The 17680-nt window shown below is 47.9% G+C and overlaps 1 long non-coding RNA gene across 1 annotated transcript in view; it reads right to left on the bottom strand.

Moving 5' to 3' along the window:
• Nucleotides 1-8728: 8728 nt before the first annotated feature.
• The window catches only part of LOC120405546, a 58800-nt gene continuing 49848 nt past the window's right edge, over nt 8729-17680 (bottom strand). Inside the window, exons 2-3 of the long non-coding RNA XR_005598656.1 lie at nt 10730-10915; nt 8729-9273 (exon numbers count right to left, since the gene is read on the bottom strand). This is a non-coding gene — a long non-coding RNA (uncharacterized LOC120405546). The remainder of the gene's footprint in view (nt 9274-10729; nt 10916-17680) is intronic.

Here is a 17680-nt window from a genome sequence, read left to right as displayed (position 1 = left end):
ACCAGATGGCCCTCTTATCCAGATACACTTTTAATATCTTGGGGTGCCTTGCGAAGTTCACGGAGCTAACCCCTCAGGAATCCCGCCCTGAATTCTCAGCGCTGCTGGAGGAGGGCAAGTTAGCCTCCAGAACACTGATCAAAGCGGCCGTAGACGCAGCAGACTCAGGGGCTCGAACGGTAGCATCCGGGGTGACGATGCGCCGCATTGCGTGGCTACAATCTTCCACCCTCCCACCTGAGGTCCAGTACACCCTCCAGGACCTCCCGTTTGACACGCAGGGGCTGTTTTCTGAGAAAACGGATGCCAGAATCCAGTCCCTAAAGGATGGGAGGGTTGCGATACGAACTCTGGGTATGCACACGCCGGCCACGCAGAGGCGTTCGTTCCGCCAACAGCCCTACCGTCCCTTCAACCAGGCCAGGTCTCGGCCGTTTAACAACCGCCGAACGGCCCCCTTCCGCCGTAGACCGTCAGGGGGGCGGCGCAACCAGGCGCAGAACTCGTCCAAGGCTCCGCAAGCCCAAAAGCCGGCCTTTTGACGGGACGCCCGAGGACGGCCCATCACTCTCCCCCCAGGATCCATCCCTTTTGTTTTCCAATCGCCTTGCCCGCTTCCTTCCGGCGTGGTCTGCTATAACATCGGACAGCTGGGTCCTCAGCACCATCCAGCACGGCTACCGCCTACAGTTTCTTTGGCCCCCCCCCCTGCCACCCACCTTCCCCGTCCCTCTTCAGGGACCCCTCTCACGAGCAAGTCCTCATACAGGAGGTGCAGGCTCTGTTGAGCGTGGGTGCTATCGAGGAGGTGCCTCCCTGCAGGCGGGGCAGGGGATTCTACTCCAGATATTTCCTCATCCCCAAGGCGAAAGGAGGTCTTCGTCCCATCTTGGACCTCCGGGAGCTGAACAGATACCTCTGCAAGCTCAAGTTTCGGATGGTAACCTTGGGGTCCATTATCCCTTCCTTGGATCCGGGAGACTGGTTTGCCGCCCTCGACATGAAGGATGCTTACTTTCATGTGGCGATTTACCCCCCCCCACAGACGCTTCCTGCGCTTCACGGTCAACGAGACCCACTACCAGTTTGCGGTGTTACCCTTTGGCCTCTCCACTGCCCCGAGGGTGTTCACCAAGTGCATGGCGGTCGTGGCCGCAGCTCTCCGTCGTCGCAGAATCCACGTATACCCCTATCTCGACGACTGGCTGATCCGTGGGCGCTCTCAAGAACTGGTGACAGCTCAGGTGTCAGAGATACTGCACCTGTTCCAGTCTCTCGGCCTCCTCGTCAATGCTGAGAAGTCCCAATTACTGCCGACACAGCGATTGGAGTTCATAGGAGCGGTCCTCGACTCCACCCTCGCCAGGGCCTGCCTCCCTCGTTCTCGACACGAGACGATGGCCTCGCTCATTCGCACCTTGCAAGCCTTCCCTTCCACGACGGCCCGGTCCTGCCTTTGCCTGCTGGGCCACATGGCTGCGTGCACCTTTGTGACCGCGAACGCGAGGCTGAGGCTCCGTCCGTTCCAGATGTGGCTGACTTCGGTGTACCGGCCCCACCGCGACCCTCTAGATCTGGTGGTCACGGTCTCAGACCCCACTCTCCAGACGCTCACCTGGTGGCTGCATCAGGAGGTGGTCTGCGCCGGGGTTCCGTTTCGCCCCCCTCGCCCGTCGGTCACCCTGACCACAGACGCCTCGGCGCTTGGATGGGAGACCTGCACACTCAGGGCCTCTGGTCGGCCCAGGAGCTCTCCCTGCACATCAACGTCAGGGAATTGAGAGCGATCCGCCTGGCTTGTCTCGCCTTTCTTGCACACCTCCGGGACCGCTGCGTAGCGGTATACACGGACAACACGGCAGCCATGTTCTATCTGAACAAACAGGGCGGGGCCCGATCCTCCCCGCTGTGCAAGGAGGCGATGCTCCTATGGGACCTCTGTGTAACCCACTCGATTCGCCTCGAAGCGTTCTTTCTACCAGGGGTGCAGAACACGCTGGCCGACCGTCTGAGCCGGTCCTTCGCTTCCCACGAGTGGTCCCTTCGCCCCGACGTGGCCCACACCATCTTCCAAAGGTGGGGATTTCCCCAAATAGACCTGTTTGCCTCCAGGACCAACAGGAAGTGCCACAGGTTCTGTTCGTACCAGGGTCGGGCTCCGGACTCCATCTCCGATGCGTTCCTCATGTCCTGGACGGGTCCCCTTCTATACGCCTTCCCGCCGTTCCCGCTAGTCCACCGAGTACTGCTCAAGCTACGGAGGGACAAGGCCCGCGTCATTCTCGTCGCTCCGGCCTGGCCGAGGCAGCACTGGTATACCCTGCTCCTCGAGCTATCGATCCGGGATCCCATTCCCCTACCGTTATGGCCGGATCTCATCTCCCAGGACCTCGGCAGGCTTTGTCACCCGAACCTGCAGTCGCTGCATCTTACAGCCTGGTTCCTGAGTGGTTGACCGACGCGGAGAGGACCTGTTCCGCGGCGGTGCAGCAAGTTCTCCTTGAAAGCAGAAAACCGTCCACACGCTCTACCTACCTGGCAAAGTGGAAACGCTTTGCCCTTTGGTGCGATCAGCAAGGTCTTAACCCCTTCTCGACCCCGATCCAGACGGTCCTCTACTACCTCTGGTACCTGAAAGGCCAAGGTCTCGTGATCTCGTCCCTGAGGGTACACCTGGCGGCGCTTTCGGCCTTCCGGCCTGCTGTAGATGGTCGCCTGTTTTCCAACCCCATGGTTGCCCGCTTCCTCAAGGGGTTGGACCGCCTCTACCCGCAAGTGCGTCCGCCGGCTCCTACGTGGGATCTGAACCTGGCTCTCACCCAGCTGATGCGCCCGCCCTTCGAGCCCATGGCCTCCTGCTCCCTCCTCCATCTCACCTGGAAGACGGCCTTCCTCGTGGCAGTCACATCCGCCAGACGAGTATCCGAACTCCGCGCCCTGACGGCGGGTCCCCCATATACCGTCTTCCACGCGGACAAAGTGCAGCTTCGGCCACATCCGGCCTTCCTCCCAAAGGTGGTGTCGGCCTTTCATCTTAATCAGGAGATCTTCCTCCCGGTCTTCTTTCCAAAGCCGCACGCCTCACCTCGTGAGCAGCAGCTCCACACCCTCGACGTCCGTAGGGCCCTCGCCTTTTACATTGACCGAACTAAGTCCTTCCGGCGTTCCTCCCAGCTCTTTGTTGCAATTGCGGAGCGCATGAAAGGCGAGCCTGTTTCATCTCAACGGATTTCTTCCTGGGTGACATCCTGCATACGGGCGTGCTACGAACTTGCTCGCGTCCCCCCGTGCCGACTCACCGCACACTCGACAAGGGCGCACGCCTCGTCAGCCGCCTTCCTGGCCCACGTTCCCATCCAGGACATCTGTCGAGCGGCCACCTGGTCTTCCGTCCACACCTTCGCTTCCCATTATGCGTTGGTGCAGCAGTCCCGAGACGACGCAGCCTTCGGCTCCGCGGTTTTACACTCCGCAACGTCTCACTCCGACCCCACCGCCTAAGGTAAGGCTTGGGAATCACCTACATGGAATGCATAGGAGCAATCACTCGAAGAAGAAAAGACGGTTACTCACCTGTAGTAACTGGTGTTCTTCGAGATGTGTTGCTCCTATCCATTCCAGACCCGCCCTCCTTCCCCACTGTCGGAATAGCCGGCAAGAAGGAACTGAGGAGCGGACGGGCCGGCTGAGGTATATAAGGGGCGCCATAACGGCGCCACTCCAGGGGGCGCCAGCCGGCCCGCCGGAGTTGCTAGGGTAAAAATGTTCCGGAGAGCCGTGCACGCGCAGCGCGCACACCTACATGGAATGGATAGGAGCAACACATCTCGAAGAACACCAGTTACTACAGGTGAGTAACCGTCTTTTACCAAGCCCAGTATTCAAAAATCATGTCAGCCTTTTAAAAATTGGGAAGTGGGTTAAAAATCCATGAACGCAGATAAAATAGATTTGGTGGTGGGGTGGGTTAATTTGCCTTCCGGTATTTGGGTCTTTAGTCTACCTTAGATTCATGGTGTTTCAAGCTTTTCTTTATGAACTATAAAATCTAGAATCTGCTTTTTTTAAAAAAAATAAAAGGTGAGATTCCCATCTAATCAAATGCTTTCAGGAGCAGAGAGACCAGATATCTTGAGTTGACCACACTGTAATAATGTAACCAAAGTCAGAGAGAGAGCGTAGGGGGCGGGGGAGTAGGCCAGCCACCTCTGGCAGCCTGGGACCGTGCCTTCGCTACTGGGAGATTGGAGACAAGCATTTAGTCACTTGGCTCTTCTGGCTTTAGCCCTTGGTGGGTACCAACAAAACAAACATTCACATGTGTTGAGCAGCAGAAGATCATGCTGATGCGGGCTGCAAAGAGGAAGCAAAAATGTTCAAATGGCCTAGATACAATGACCATAATGGCTACAAAACATGAGCCCAACCCTGCCCCAAAAGGCAGTCCAGGACAGTGGTAAAAGGAGTTGGGGTGGGACCCCTCTACCAGCAATAGGGTCTCTCTCTCTCTCTCCAGCTCTCAGGCAAACAGTCTCAGCTCTTGAGCTAATTATGGTACAGTCTTCTCTCTACAGCAGCTGCCAAACTGCTGCCTCCATCCTCCTGTTGCTTCTGCTCCCAAGCTTAGTACCCTCTGACCTTAGCACAGTGCTTCCTTTTTCCATACTTGTCACACTGTGGAGCTCTCTAGTGGGTGGATGCTTTCCTTCCCCCTCAGACAAGCTGGAGGGAAGAAACCCAGTAACGAGGCCATGAGTTCATTACAGCAATACTGAAATTCCTTTGTAAAGCCTTTGAGATCTCCAGCTGAAAAGCATTTATTTAAGGGCAAAGTATTATTAAGGGGTTGTGGAACTGGCTCACTTTGTTCGGTCAGTCAGTGTTTTGCAGCAATATTTCCCTAACATTGTAATTCTTATAACAGTTTCACATAAGGGTTTCATCACTCACTATTCACCACATTTAAGCAGGCATTTTCCAGCAAATTAACTAGAGAGAATGAACAGGTAGAGACAAGGTGCAGGAACAATATTGTCTAAACACATCAAGTCACATTCATTCCTGGTGTAATTCTTTTACAGTCAGAGTACCTCTACAGTGGCATTCGCCCCACTGTGCTTTACATTATACCATTTGGAATACACATTGACTATAAAAGCTGTTTTACAAATAAACATGTTAGCATGTGGAAAGTTATCCTTAATAGAGTGTGTAAAGGGTCTTGGCACAAAAAAGGTGTCTGATAAAGTGCATTCCAAACCAAAGCTCCAAATTAAGTATTTAAGAATGTCTTCCAACAGGGGAAAAAAGAAAAGAAAAACCAAACAGTTGGCAAAAGCACAGATGAATCATGAAACGGTACATTAGGCTGCCAGAGTCTCAAAGAATCCTCTTATGTACAATATACTAAACCCACCAAATAAAAGGCCATTGTAAATTATGGTTGCAGATGTTGGTGGACTCCAGGGTTAATTCTAAGCCCATTAAAACTTTGAAGATTATGTGCCTGATTATCAAAAAATTTGAAATAGAGCTGCAATTTGTCAGAGCTCCAAAACGCCATCAGTTGAGCACCTTTAGACTTCAGTCTGTGGACTCATTGCCCTTTGCCCATTATGCTTTCAATGAAGAGTGAGCCTCAAAAATCAAACTACCAAAACCCCAAATCAGACCAGCCCAGTGTGCCAACAGAAGAATCCAGACTAGTCCAAAAGCAAGATGATCTGACAGAGCTATTGAGACCATAAAACTTCATAGATTGTAGAATAGATCTCGATTTTGCATTAGGATTGTTTGGGCATGGTTGCAGTACCACCTTATTTCCCAGAAGTAGTACTTCTCCAACAGGGCTGAGGCACTAGTAGGGTTGGTAGTGTGGGGAACGGCCACTGCTCTTGTTCTGTGTATTTAAAGGATTCACATCACTAGAGCTGTCAACACAGCACCCATCCAGATGCTGTGCTTTGATATCCCATGATATTTGTATTCTTGGTCTCATTTTGAGGTGTTAAGCAGCCACCTCTCTTACTGAAGTCCCAATTGCACTTTTTTTTTTTAAAAGTCTTGAGAAATAAACCCCAAGGATGATAAATTATCAAAACTCTTAATTTATAATATTACTCTTTTACGTTCTGAAAAAATGATCTAGGTGCGGGAGGGAAATCATGTGGGGGCCTGCTCACATACCCTCCATGGGCAAAGTTATCTGTTTTGCTAATTCTTTGCCCTATTTGATGCAGGAGATCAGACTACTTTACCTAATGGTCCCTTCTGGCCTTAAAAATGTAGGTATCTATGGAAGTTAGTATAGCCTTTAGCAGTAGATATAATAAACCAGATTCTCAGCTTATGTAAATTGATTGTAGGTCAATGGGGCTATGCTGATTCATACCAGTTGAGAATCTATCCCACTGTAACTTGATGGCTGATTGGAGGTCCAAAAGGAAAGAGAATTTGGTAATAGAAATAGTGTTTTTCTAAATAAATCTACCCACTCTTAGATTTGCATTTGATCATTTTCCATTTCCCTTGCTGATCCTACTTCTTGAAATACTTTGCTGTTTAAATACATTAATCTTCTATATACATCTAAAATCTGCTGTGATACATGGGGTGACTAGTTTAAAGCCAAGATAATAAAGGAAAGTGTGTCTATCAAGAGATTCTTAAATATTGAATGCAAGTTTCCTGATAAAATCCTGAAGCATGACAGTATGGTCCATCATACTCTAAATTATGCTAAATCCAATAAATCAGATTATATTGTCTCTAGTGACTTCTACCCAGTCTTTAAATACATTACCTACACCTCATGAATCCATTCCACTCAATAACCAGCTCAATCTTCAGTCCCAAGGCCCATTTTAACTTCAACAATACATTGCCTTTGCAGTATAAAAAGAAGTTGTAGGGGAGAGAGAAGCTGTAGGAAGAAGTTAGGCCTGTGTACAAATGAATCTCCTGTGATAACTAACTTAGACGTGTAGAGTGGGTGCTTATTCTGAACAGTCAGCATCCCAAACCCACGCAGAGTTGTAAATCCTTCCAGAATTCAATGTGCTAGGAGTAGAAATGTTCCCAAATAGTTAAAGGGTTGTAATATAGCCTGTTTCATCTAAACCCCTTAGATAGTTTCTTTCTTTTCCGTTGCTGGCAGACGCGTAAAGTCTTGAATTTCAAATTGTAAAAGAAAGATTATGCCCCTGAAGAGCCTGGCTTTGAGAAGTCAATAGCGGATAGAGCCTGAACCCTGTTTACTGACCCCAGCCCTCTAATCCTTGCATGGTCAGAACACTGATAGGCCTTCATTGGAGTCTGGGTGTAAGCATAGTATAGGATGTGATCCAAGATGAGATTAATTTAGTACAGACCCGTATACACGCGGATGTTGGGAGTCAAGGCATCACGACTGCGTGTTAACGGACCATGGGTTAAGAGGGCCATGCTGAAATATCTTAAGATATCTATATATACACACACCTATAATTATCTAGGATTACATACGTATTCACAGCGTCCCAAATACTGCAGGCCTATCTGTTAACAGTGCTTTGCAAGAATATAAATTCAAATGTGTAATCTAATTAAAACATTATTATTACTACACAGGGGTGAAAGTAACTCAGGACACTTACCGGTATGGAGTGGGGGCGGCTCTGGCCCCTGGAAGGAGAGGGGCTAGGGGTCAGCATCCCACAGCCAGCCCTTCCAGGCCACCTGGTCTGCACTGCCCAGGTTCCATGGAGATTTAAAGCGCCCAGGGCTCCGGATGCTGTTGTTGCAGTAGTGGTCTCCAGAACCCTGGACCCTTTTAATCGTCGGCCCCGGAGCAGCTGCTCCCTTTGCCTTCCCCCCGCCCATCAGCGCCCGGGGGGTGTAAAAAGGGCAGGGACCTTTGCCATGGCAGCACTTTAATGTTGCTGCCACCTCCCCCCTTCCCCTGCCACCCCCATCAGTGGCCCAGCACTGCCACGACAAAGGACCATCCTTAAGGCGCTGCTAGGGCAGTGCTTTAACATTGCTGCCCCTTCCCCCCCCATCGGTGGTAAAGACGTACAACACATTTCTGCTCCGCACTTCCTGTCAATTTCTATGTCAGTGAGTTAGTGAGCAAATCTGTAGTGCTACATAGCAAGTTCCTGTACCGCGTATTAACAAGTTTCGCATGTTAAATAGGTAGCACGGGGAGGCATGGCGCTACCGCGCGTTAAGCAGATTCATGCGTAAACGGGTCTGTACTGTATCACCGTCTTGTTAACTCTTCTCTAGTTGTATCAGGAGCGCTGGACAAAGGGAAGGCACCAGCAAAATAATCTGGGACCCTTTTAGATATTTTAGAGCATGGAGACTGCGAATAGCCCTTCCCCCTCACAAAGTGAAGGCTAGTGTATGAAGTATCTGAGATATAGATTCACAAGCTGAAGGATCATGAGTCGGAGCCAAAGCTCCTGCTTTCCCCAAGAGAAAATAGCAAATGGCCCTGTGTCTAGCATTATAATACATCTGGTAACTCTATCAGGAGGGAGACTGCTAAGGATACAATTTAACAGAGCTGCTGGGAATTTTTTTTATTACATTTATTTTCACAAATCATAATAATAAAATGTTGGAGTTTACGCAGTTTAGTTAATGCTTTCGGAATTTTATTAATCAACGTCTCACCATTCATAAAAAAATGACACCTTTTAAAACCAGTGGAGAGGAACATTTCCAAATATTTCCAGTCAAAAGAAAGCCTTAAAACTCGCATTACATGTATTTTAAACAAATCCCTCAGGGAGATGGGTGTGAACTCTGAATTATCTTAATTACCTTTAAAGCCAGAGATCAAGGCCAAAAAATGCAAAGTCAGCCTAAAGCTCGTGCAGCAGATTGTTGAAGGTGCTAGAACAGCAATAAAACAGTGACTGTGTGCAGCAGACCTTTTTTGTGTCCTATGTCTAGGTCAGTCTTAAGTGCCACTAACAAGAGTGCCAATGCAATAGCAAACAGAAGTGGGGACATGATGAGGAAAATGCCACAGTCCCTTCAGATGCTGTAATTAAACTAGAACCCTTTTGGTGAAGAGAGAATGGAAACCAAGTTCTGTCAAATGTGACCAGGCGCAATGTCCAGCAAATGTATTTTCTTCGTTTGTGAAGAAGGCACTTAGGGAACTATTCGTTTCAATGCAGTAGCCTCTGTGCAGCACTCAGGCCCCGCATTAAGATCTAACTTCTTAACCCAGTGCACAGCACAAGTAGCTGGGATGAACACTGGCATTTTAACAGAGATCTAGGGAGAAGTGAGAAGGCAGTGTGTTGAATGAGAAAGTTCTCTGCTTCCACCTATCTCCCTCTTTGTAATAGTAATAAATGAAGACTAATATTTAAGATGCTGGGAAGTAGGCCAATATTATTACCTTCCATTACAGAAAGGAAACTGAGGCATGGGGAGATTCTAGCTCATACACTGAGTCAATGGCATAGCTGCAGGGGCGGCTCCAGGCACCAGCACGCCAAGCGCGTGCTTGGGGCAGCATGCCGCGGGGGAGGGCGGCAGGCAGTTCTGGTGGACCTCCCGCAGGCGTGCCTGTGGAAGGTCCACCAAAGCCGCGGGTCCAGTGGACTGCGGGACCAGCGGACCCTCCACAGGCATGCCTGCGGGAGGTCCACCGGAGCCGCCTGCTGCCCTCCTGGCGGCCGGCATAGCACCCCCCGCGGCATGCCACCGTGCTTGGGGCGGCGAAATGTCTAAAGCCACCCCTGCAGAGCTGGGAAAGGAATCCAGGAGTCCTGATTCTCAGTCCTGTGCATTAGTTACAAGACTAGCTATCCCTATTTAGCCTACAGTGGTTTCTCTCTTTCTTTTCCTCATCTTATTCTCAGTCTTTGTCCTTACTCCTGTCCCTTTCACAGCCTGCCACCTGTCCCTTTCTATGCATTTGCTATTTAGCCACTGGCTTCTTTCCCTCAGTGATCCAATCTCCTCCTCCCCCTTCCCTGAGTCCTTTCTCTCCCTGAATTTCTTTGTAAGCCCTCTGCTCCTGCATGCCTCACATCCTGACCACCGCTTTGTGATATGTTGCGTCTCAGGGCAAGGAAGCATTAGTGCTAGGCATCTATCCCACTTTTTGCACCACTATGCTGCACTGAGAGGCACAGTGTGAACAAGGAAGCTGTGAAAAAGGGAAGAGAATGGAGGAGAACGGCTTGTCTGTCCAGGGGCGGCTCTAGCTTTTTTGCCACCCCAAGCACGGCAGTCAGGCTGCCTTTGGCAGCTTGCCTGTGGGAGGTCCGCCGGTCCCGCAGATTCGGTGTACCCGCCGCCAAATACGCGGGACCTGCAGACCTCCCGCAGGCAAGCCGCCGAAGGCAGCCTGACTGCTGCCCTCACAGTGACCGACAGGGTGCCCCCCGCGGCTTGCTGCCCCAGGCACGAGCTTGCTGTGCTGGTGCCTGGAGCCGCCGCTGTGTCTATCCACTCAGAAGCTCTGCAAGTAACATCTAGTAGCTGAGAGGAGAAGCTGAAGAGGAAGTCCTATTTCTGCCCTGCTGCCTTGCTGATGCATGGTATTTCAGCTGTCAGAAAGGAGAGTGAGGGCAGAGACCGTCTCGCCATATGAGTGACACTTTGCAGCTATGACAATTATGGTTATTGAACATGCAATTAACATAAAAAAATCAGGCCCATGGTGTCTAATTCATCCCCTGCTCCTTCTCCCTTCAGTACAGCAAAGGCGTCTACTTACCAATTTCTCTGTTTCTGGATTGGGTCTGGGGGTGTATTGCTGCTCCTGCCAGCTGCTAAGGCAGGCTTATGGACCTGGGGAACTACCATTTCTGACTGCTGACAACTGGAGTTGGGTGGTTCTGGGGGGTGATGTTCACAGTGCCTGCTGGAGATTAGCACCACTCCCGCTGTCTGCCATTTCAACCTGCAGGGGAATTTAGGTAGAAAAAAACTTCGTGAAATTACCAAAATTAGCATATAATCCTTTCAAAAAAAGGGCCATGGGATCCTTAATAACTCCAGGTGGTCTGGATCTTGGTTTGAGAACTCATCCAAAAGTCAGTCAGATAGTGCCCCTCCAATAGTGTGTTGAGTCATTTGGTTCAACATGACTCCAAAGGGGAAAGTGCCTTCTATTGAATCACCAGCACCACTTCCTAGAGCACCAAGATCTGACCAAGTTCAAGTTCATCTTGTGAAATCTGGTGAGTTAACAGATGAGTTGATATTGTTGTCGTCATCACCAGGTGCCTGGAACTTATGTGGTTCTTGAAATGAAACATTCCAATATTAATACACTATTGTAATACTGCATAGCTTTTTTTGCAAGAAGCAAGTGAATCAAGGCAAACCTGTGACTCATTTATATTAAGGTAATAGCTACATAAGCTACGTAGCAAACAGACACTGGGGAGTAGATAGTACATTGTATTGTCAGTAGGATACAGAGTGGGATCTTTCACAGTTATCTGAAATACAACAATGCTGGTGGAGACTGAGTATCTGACATGTCTTTGGTAATATATGTGAAAGGAGTTGGTGGTTCTGGGCCAGGATTTATAAAGATTACAGTTGTTATGAATTAGCTGTCTTGCAGACAGTCTCAGCAGAGATAAGACTGAGCTGACCCAAAGGATGCAACCCTGGATTCATTGAAATCAATAGGTGTTTGCCATTAACTTGAACGGAGCAAGGGTTTCACCCCGTCTTCACTACCACTGGACATTCTGAGGCCTTTCTGGACCATGTTTGAGACACACATTGGTGGGGCAATATGAAGAAGCATGACCTGCTGCTGCCTTGACTGTATTTCTCCCAGAAACAAAGATCTTCCTTTTTCCAGGATTGTTAATGAGGAGATTTTTCACAGGCACTAGATGTCCCTTAAAATAATGTTATTAGAAAGCTATTTGCTGTACAAGTAGTGAAAATATGGTCTGAGTGCAGACTTTTAAGAAAGAAGTCTGAAGTCAATGTTACTCTGCAATGCATAAGGTCATTCAGTGGTGATTAAAAGATGGTCTAGAGAAAAAAGCAAAGTTTAATGATCACCCACTCTTCAAAAGGAGCTGCACTTCCACAACCAATGCTTACATTTGTGGGAGACCTTACTCTCTGGTGCACAATGGCAGCCAAACAACTCAAGGTCCTTGTGAGAGCAGCAGACCATGTTAAACATATTTTTCAACCACACACACTTCACGAAGGAATCATTAAGATGGTGTGAGTGTGTACAGAACAACATCACAACTAGTATTTAGATGGGTAAAAGTTGTTGAATTGTCACCAAATCCTACTGAAATCAACTCTAGAGCTAGTCACAATGGAAAATAATATTTACAAGTAAGTTTACAAAATAGATTTGAAGAAAAAGGTCAGATAAATTATTCACCGTGAATCGTTTGACCCTGACGCCATTCATAAAAGATAGCTCCTCATCCCAGCTGTTTTCCCTGCTGTCTAACTGAATTTTCAGTCACATCAGGCTTTTTAAGGAGCTCCAGGATGCTACTACAACAACAACATTTACTGTGGAACTCATAGCCCTTTCCATCTTAGGATACTTATCAATGGAGTTGGCTTTACACCTACTCAGTGAGGGAAGTTGGTATCGTTATCCACATTTCACAGTTTGGGTAACTATGGTTTAGACAAGAAATCTATGCCAGAGCCAGGAATAATAATAAATAATCAATACCTAGCTCTTATATAGCACTTTTCATCAGAAAATCTCAAAGCACTTTACAAAGTAAATTGCTTTACATTAGTCCCATTTTACAGATAGTGAAACAGAAGTGACTTGCCCAAGGTCACACAACAGATCATTCAAGTCCCCAAATGCTCAAGCCTGTTCCTTAATCCATTAAATCATTCTTCTTTTTTGGGTGTGGCTGGGTCTCTTGAAGATCCTAAACTCTTACCAGTACACAGCCCCAGTCTCTTCTTGCTGACAGTTGTAGGCCTCTGCTACTGGTCCAGGCCCTTCAACATGCTGGGTTTTCGGGTGAACTGGCTGGTCCCAGATATTTTATAGGTGCACTTATGTGACTAATGGCTGGTTTCCAAGAGGCCAGACTCCCCTGTGTCTGGTTTCTTTCAAGTATCTGCCCATCTGCCAACCCATTGGCTTTGGTAACAGAGTTAAGCCTCCCTGCCCCTCTCACGTCAGACAGCAAGCATGTCTTGGAAGACAATAGCATTAGTGCTAAAACAGTTCAGTTACTATGTGTTATGCTGCAGCACTGCAAGTGGCTAAAAAGTCCAGTTTTCAGGTGGCAGTCCTTGCCACTGATGGTGTAGGCACAAGCCCAGCACCAGAAGATGAAACTGACACACAACCAGCACTTGAGATGCGCTGTGCTCTCTTCTTTACATTCTCTCTCTCTCTCAACCACCTCTTTGCACCCTGGTGAAGCACAGTCCACCAGTGTAGCTGGTTGCTAGCTGCCTCTTCTGAGCTTGCAATGCAGATGTTAAAAAAGTTTTCAAATCCCTTTTATGAACATCCATGAACCTGAGCTTAGGTCATCCCAGTGGCCTTGAAGCACCATACTTCTCCATACATGTATCCATCATATATCTGGTACAGATGACTGAGCCAGCCAAGACTTTTTAAACACAGATTAGTGAAAAAACAAAACTGCCAGGCCTAATCAAGTACTTCAAATCTCAGAAACTTTGGTTTCCAACTTCACTATATTTTAAATATGAAGACAGCAGGTAAGGAAAGTGTTTAACCTTCTCTCATGCCTCCTATAGGTGGCCTAGGTCTCTCCACCATACAAACAGCATGCTCAGGACACATCTGGGATCCTGTATCTTGGGATTCAGTGTTAGCTTCCTGATATCCTACATGCACTTGGTCAGCTTCATCAATGTGGTAGCTGCCTTTCTGATGTGAGAATTAAGCTTGTCATCTAAAGATAGGTCATTCAATATAGTTGATCCTAAATAGCAGAACTTCTGCACAATTTCCAGCATAATGTCAGTTACTAAAACTTCTGCAGACAACACACCTTGTCTGAGACAGACAGTTCAAGTTCATCACAAGCTAACACAAAGATATTGCAAAGTTTCTGGAATTCCTCTTCACTGTGTGTGACAAGCACGGTGTTGTCAGCAAAAAGAAGTTTAACCTTGCTATTTGCTCTTAGACATGCAATATTGAAGAGTTTACCCATCTGATTTTGCATTTGTTCTAGATGAGAAATCATGACCAAATCAGCAGAGAGAAAAAATATACCAAAAAGAGAGAGTATTGGTGCCAAAACACTTCCTTATTTGACATTGCTGGAGATTTCAAAGTTATCAGATTAATCACCTACACTGCAGCCTTCATGCTATCATGAAAGGATGGAATGAAACTAAGAAGCATCGGGGGAAGCCAAATTCTCCCTAGCAACTGAAAGAGGCCCTTTTAGCTGACCAGGTGAAAAAGTTTTTGTGGGCTTTATAAAGGTTATATAGAGAGGTTCTCTTTGTTCTTGAGACTTTTCTTGCAGTTGCTTTAGTGTGAAGGCCATGTCGACAGCTGATTTACTGGCAAAGAAGCCACACTGACTTTCTGGATATGTACGTTCAGTAAGAACTTGCAGTCTTATTGAGAATGACCCATGCGAATGCCTTGCCAGTAACACTAAGGAGAGAGAGATTCATCTGTAGCTGTTGCAGTCACACCTATCTTCTTTACTTTTATACAGTGTTATGATAATGGTATTCTTCATATCTTGCAGTACCCCTCCTTCCCTCCAAGCAAGATATTGTGCAGATATTTAAGCACAGCCTGTCCTTGTTTCTTCTACTAGAATTCCATCTTTTGCTGTTGCCTTTCCTGAAACTAGAGAGGTGACTGCCTTCTCAAGCTCATTTCTAGATGGCTGTATATCAAGTTCTTTGATATTCAGAAGCCTGAGGATTACATTTAGCACCGCTTCCGAAATAATGATTTTACATGAATCAAGTTTGTGATAGTGTTCCTCCTAGTATTACATCTGCTTGTACAATCCTTTTACCAAAAGGAATGGCTGAAGCTGTATAGACACTCATTGTGAGAGAGTGTTCCATGCTGCATCAGCATTCAGGGAAAGTGCAATCAATGACAGTTCCTCTGATAGTCATAGTAAATTAGCAACACCTTCCTTGGTCTTTTGTGTTGTTGATGTTAATGCATGGGCAAGAGGTTTGTTTGTTACGATGGAATTTCTGTAGTGAAAGCCTGATTTTGCAGCATAACAGCACATGGTCTATGTCACAGTCTGCACTGTGAAAACTACAAGTATGGAGAACGTCCTGTAGGTGTTTTCTGCGGGTGCCAATTAAATCCACTTGGTGCCAGTGTCCAGAGCCAAGGTGTCTCCATGAGAACTTCCAAAGTAGGTGTTGCTAATGCACAGTCCTCGGTGGGTGCAGAGCTCCAGTAGTTGTTGCCCATTGTCACTCCATGATGGCCAGTGCACAGTGGCCACACCTCATGATCTGAGCCAACTCTAGCGCTGGAGTTTCCCAGCAGACAGAGTCGCTCTTCTGATGGTGGCTTACTGATGATGTTAGAGAGTTGCTGATAGAACAAATCCTCCTCTTCAGAAATGCAGGAATGGGTTGGAGCATCTATACTGATGATATTGGCAATGCCATCTGTAGTAGATATTCTTAGCGATATAAATACATGCTGATGTTGCAACAGGAAATTTGACCTTTGATGCTAATGAGTTTTTTAACTGCAAAAGCCACCCTATGTTGACACTGGTCTGGTTTCTTTTTTTTACTCTGTAAAGAAGGTGCAATTCGTCTTGTATAGAGAACCTCTGTCAGCTAGTCTGGTTTCAGAGAGAATGGCCATGTCAGTGTCAGATTTCTCCAGCTCTCTGTAGATGATGGCAGACTTCCTAGAGTCATTGACCTCCTTTGGGCCATTTAATGTACTGGTGCACATTGTCCTCACATTCCAAACAACATGTCTGAAGAGAGCGACCACTGTACCTGCACCTTTGGCATACACATCTGGGCAATGAAAATAAGAAGGCAGAGGCTTGCCTTAGGATCAAATCCCTCTCTGCCACCTTAGTGATACTGACTGGATCCAAAGGCTTGGACACCAAGATGTTTGGAAGTGGCTGCCCAGAGGATTCAGGGGGCCTGGGGTCTTTGGCGGTGGGGGGCCCCCACCGCCGAACTGCCACCGAAGACCCAGCACTTCGGCAGCGGGTCCCGAAGCGGAAGGACCCCCTGCCGCCGAATTGCCGCCGAAGACCCGGAGTGGAAGGCCCCACAAGAGTTTTCCGGGGCCCCCGGAGCGAGTGAAGGACCCCGCTCTAGGGGGCCCGAAAAACTCTCATAGGGGCCTGGGGAAAATTTCCCCGCTTGCCCCTTCCCTGCCCCCACCCCGGGCAGCCCTGTTTGGAAGACAGCACAGCTTCAGGCATTGCCTGAAGAAAGAGCTGAGTTACAGTGCCAACCACCTAACGTTTTCAGACTAGGTACAGGGTTTTCTCCTGTAGCCTTTGTTCAGCCAATAACTATCTGCAAGGCAGCAACACCAGATGGAGATTGCTCCTTTATGGATATTGTTTTTTATTTCAATGGGTATTTGGCATACCTCATGTATGATACCCTATATGAGCTGTAAATTCACCACAGTAACAAGGACTGCGTGAGAAGACCAGTTCACCCATGTAACACATTTTGACATTGCACATGTAGACCAGCACACTATTATTTTTAATGAGAACTCTTGGGGCAATGGTAATGGGACATGGAATCTTTCACTTTTACCGCTAGCCCTGCCCAGGTTAGTAATGGAGTTTAAAAGCTGTTATCAGCCAATGGCAGTTGGTGTCCTGAATGAAAGGAGTGTGTGGTCTCCATCCAGTATCTATTTTACTTGGGGGAAAAACAGTCACAACTGGCACCTGTCACAGGCCCCTGTAAATGAAGTAGGACCAGCTCCACTGTGCCAGAACAGAAGGATGGAGAAGCAACTGGGACTATAAAGGATCAGGAAGAATGTGAGAGGGAGGAGACCCTGTGAGGAGCAGTCTGAGGGAGTCAGGTCAGAAAGGGGGCAGGTGAGAGCTGCCTGAGGGTCAGGAGACTGGAGATGGTCTTCTGGGGAAAGCTGCAGAGATCAGAAGGAAGGTGCTAGCATGCTGACCTTCAAGAGCCAAAGCCAGTGCCAGAAGGCTGAAGAGGCCTTTCCTGCCAGAGACCCAAGGCCAGAGAAGGTGAGAAAGGACTGAAGGCTGAGAGCAGGACAGAGCTGACACCAGAAGTCCAGAGAGGGCTGGAGCATGGTGAGAGATGCTGGGGCTGGTTGCTGATAGATCATTAGGACTTGTGTTATTATGGTTTAGGTGCATGTGACTCATAACAAATGAAACTCAGGAAGACAGTTTCAACAATTTCTGGGGACTTTGAATGCAAAAATTGAGGCAGGGCACATGCTGTGCTGCAGGAGGGCACTCCTGGCAGGGGTCCCACAAGACAGCACCCTTGTTGACAGTCTTAATAAAGGAGGAAGAAATTTAGGATGAAATGGGCCTGAAGTCTGAAATATCTTCTGAGCGTTTGACAGAGAGAAACCACTCTAAGATGAGGCACATTCAAAAGATGCTGTTTTATTGAGAATCTTGCAGTGTCTGGTTTGTAAAAGTTATGTGAATGAATAAACAGGGGACTTCACTCTCCTATAGTG

Source organism: Mauremys reevesii, linkage group 5 (genome assembly GCF_016161935.1).
Source record: "Mauremys reevesii isolate NIE-2019 linkage group 5, ASM1616193v1, whole genome shotgun sequence".
In the NCBI taxonomy this organism is placed as follows: domain Eukaryota; kingdom Metazoa; phylum Chordata; order Testudines; family Geoemydidae; genus Mauremys; species Mauremys reevesii.
This window is presented reverse-complemented; position numbering and strand designations above follow the sequence as displayed.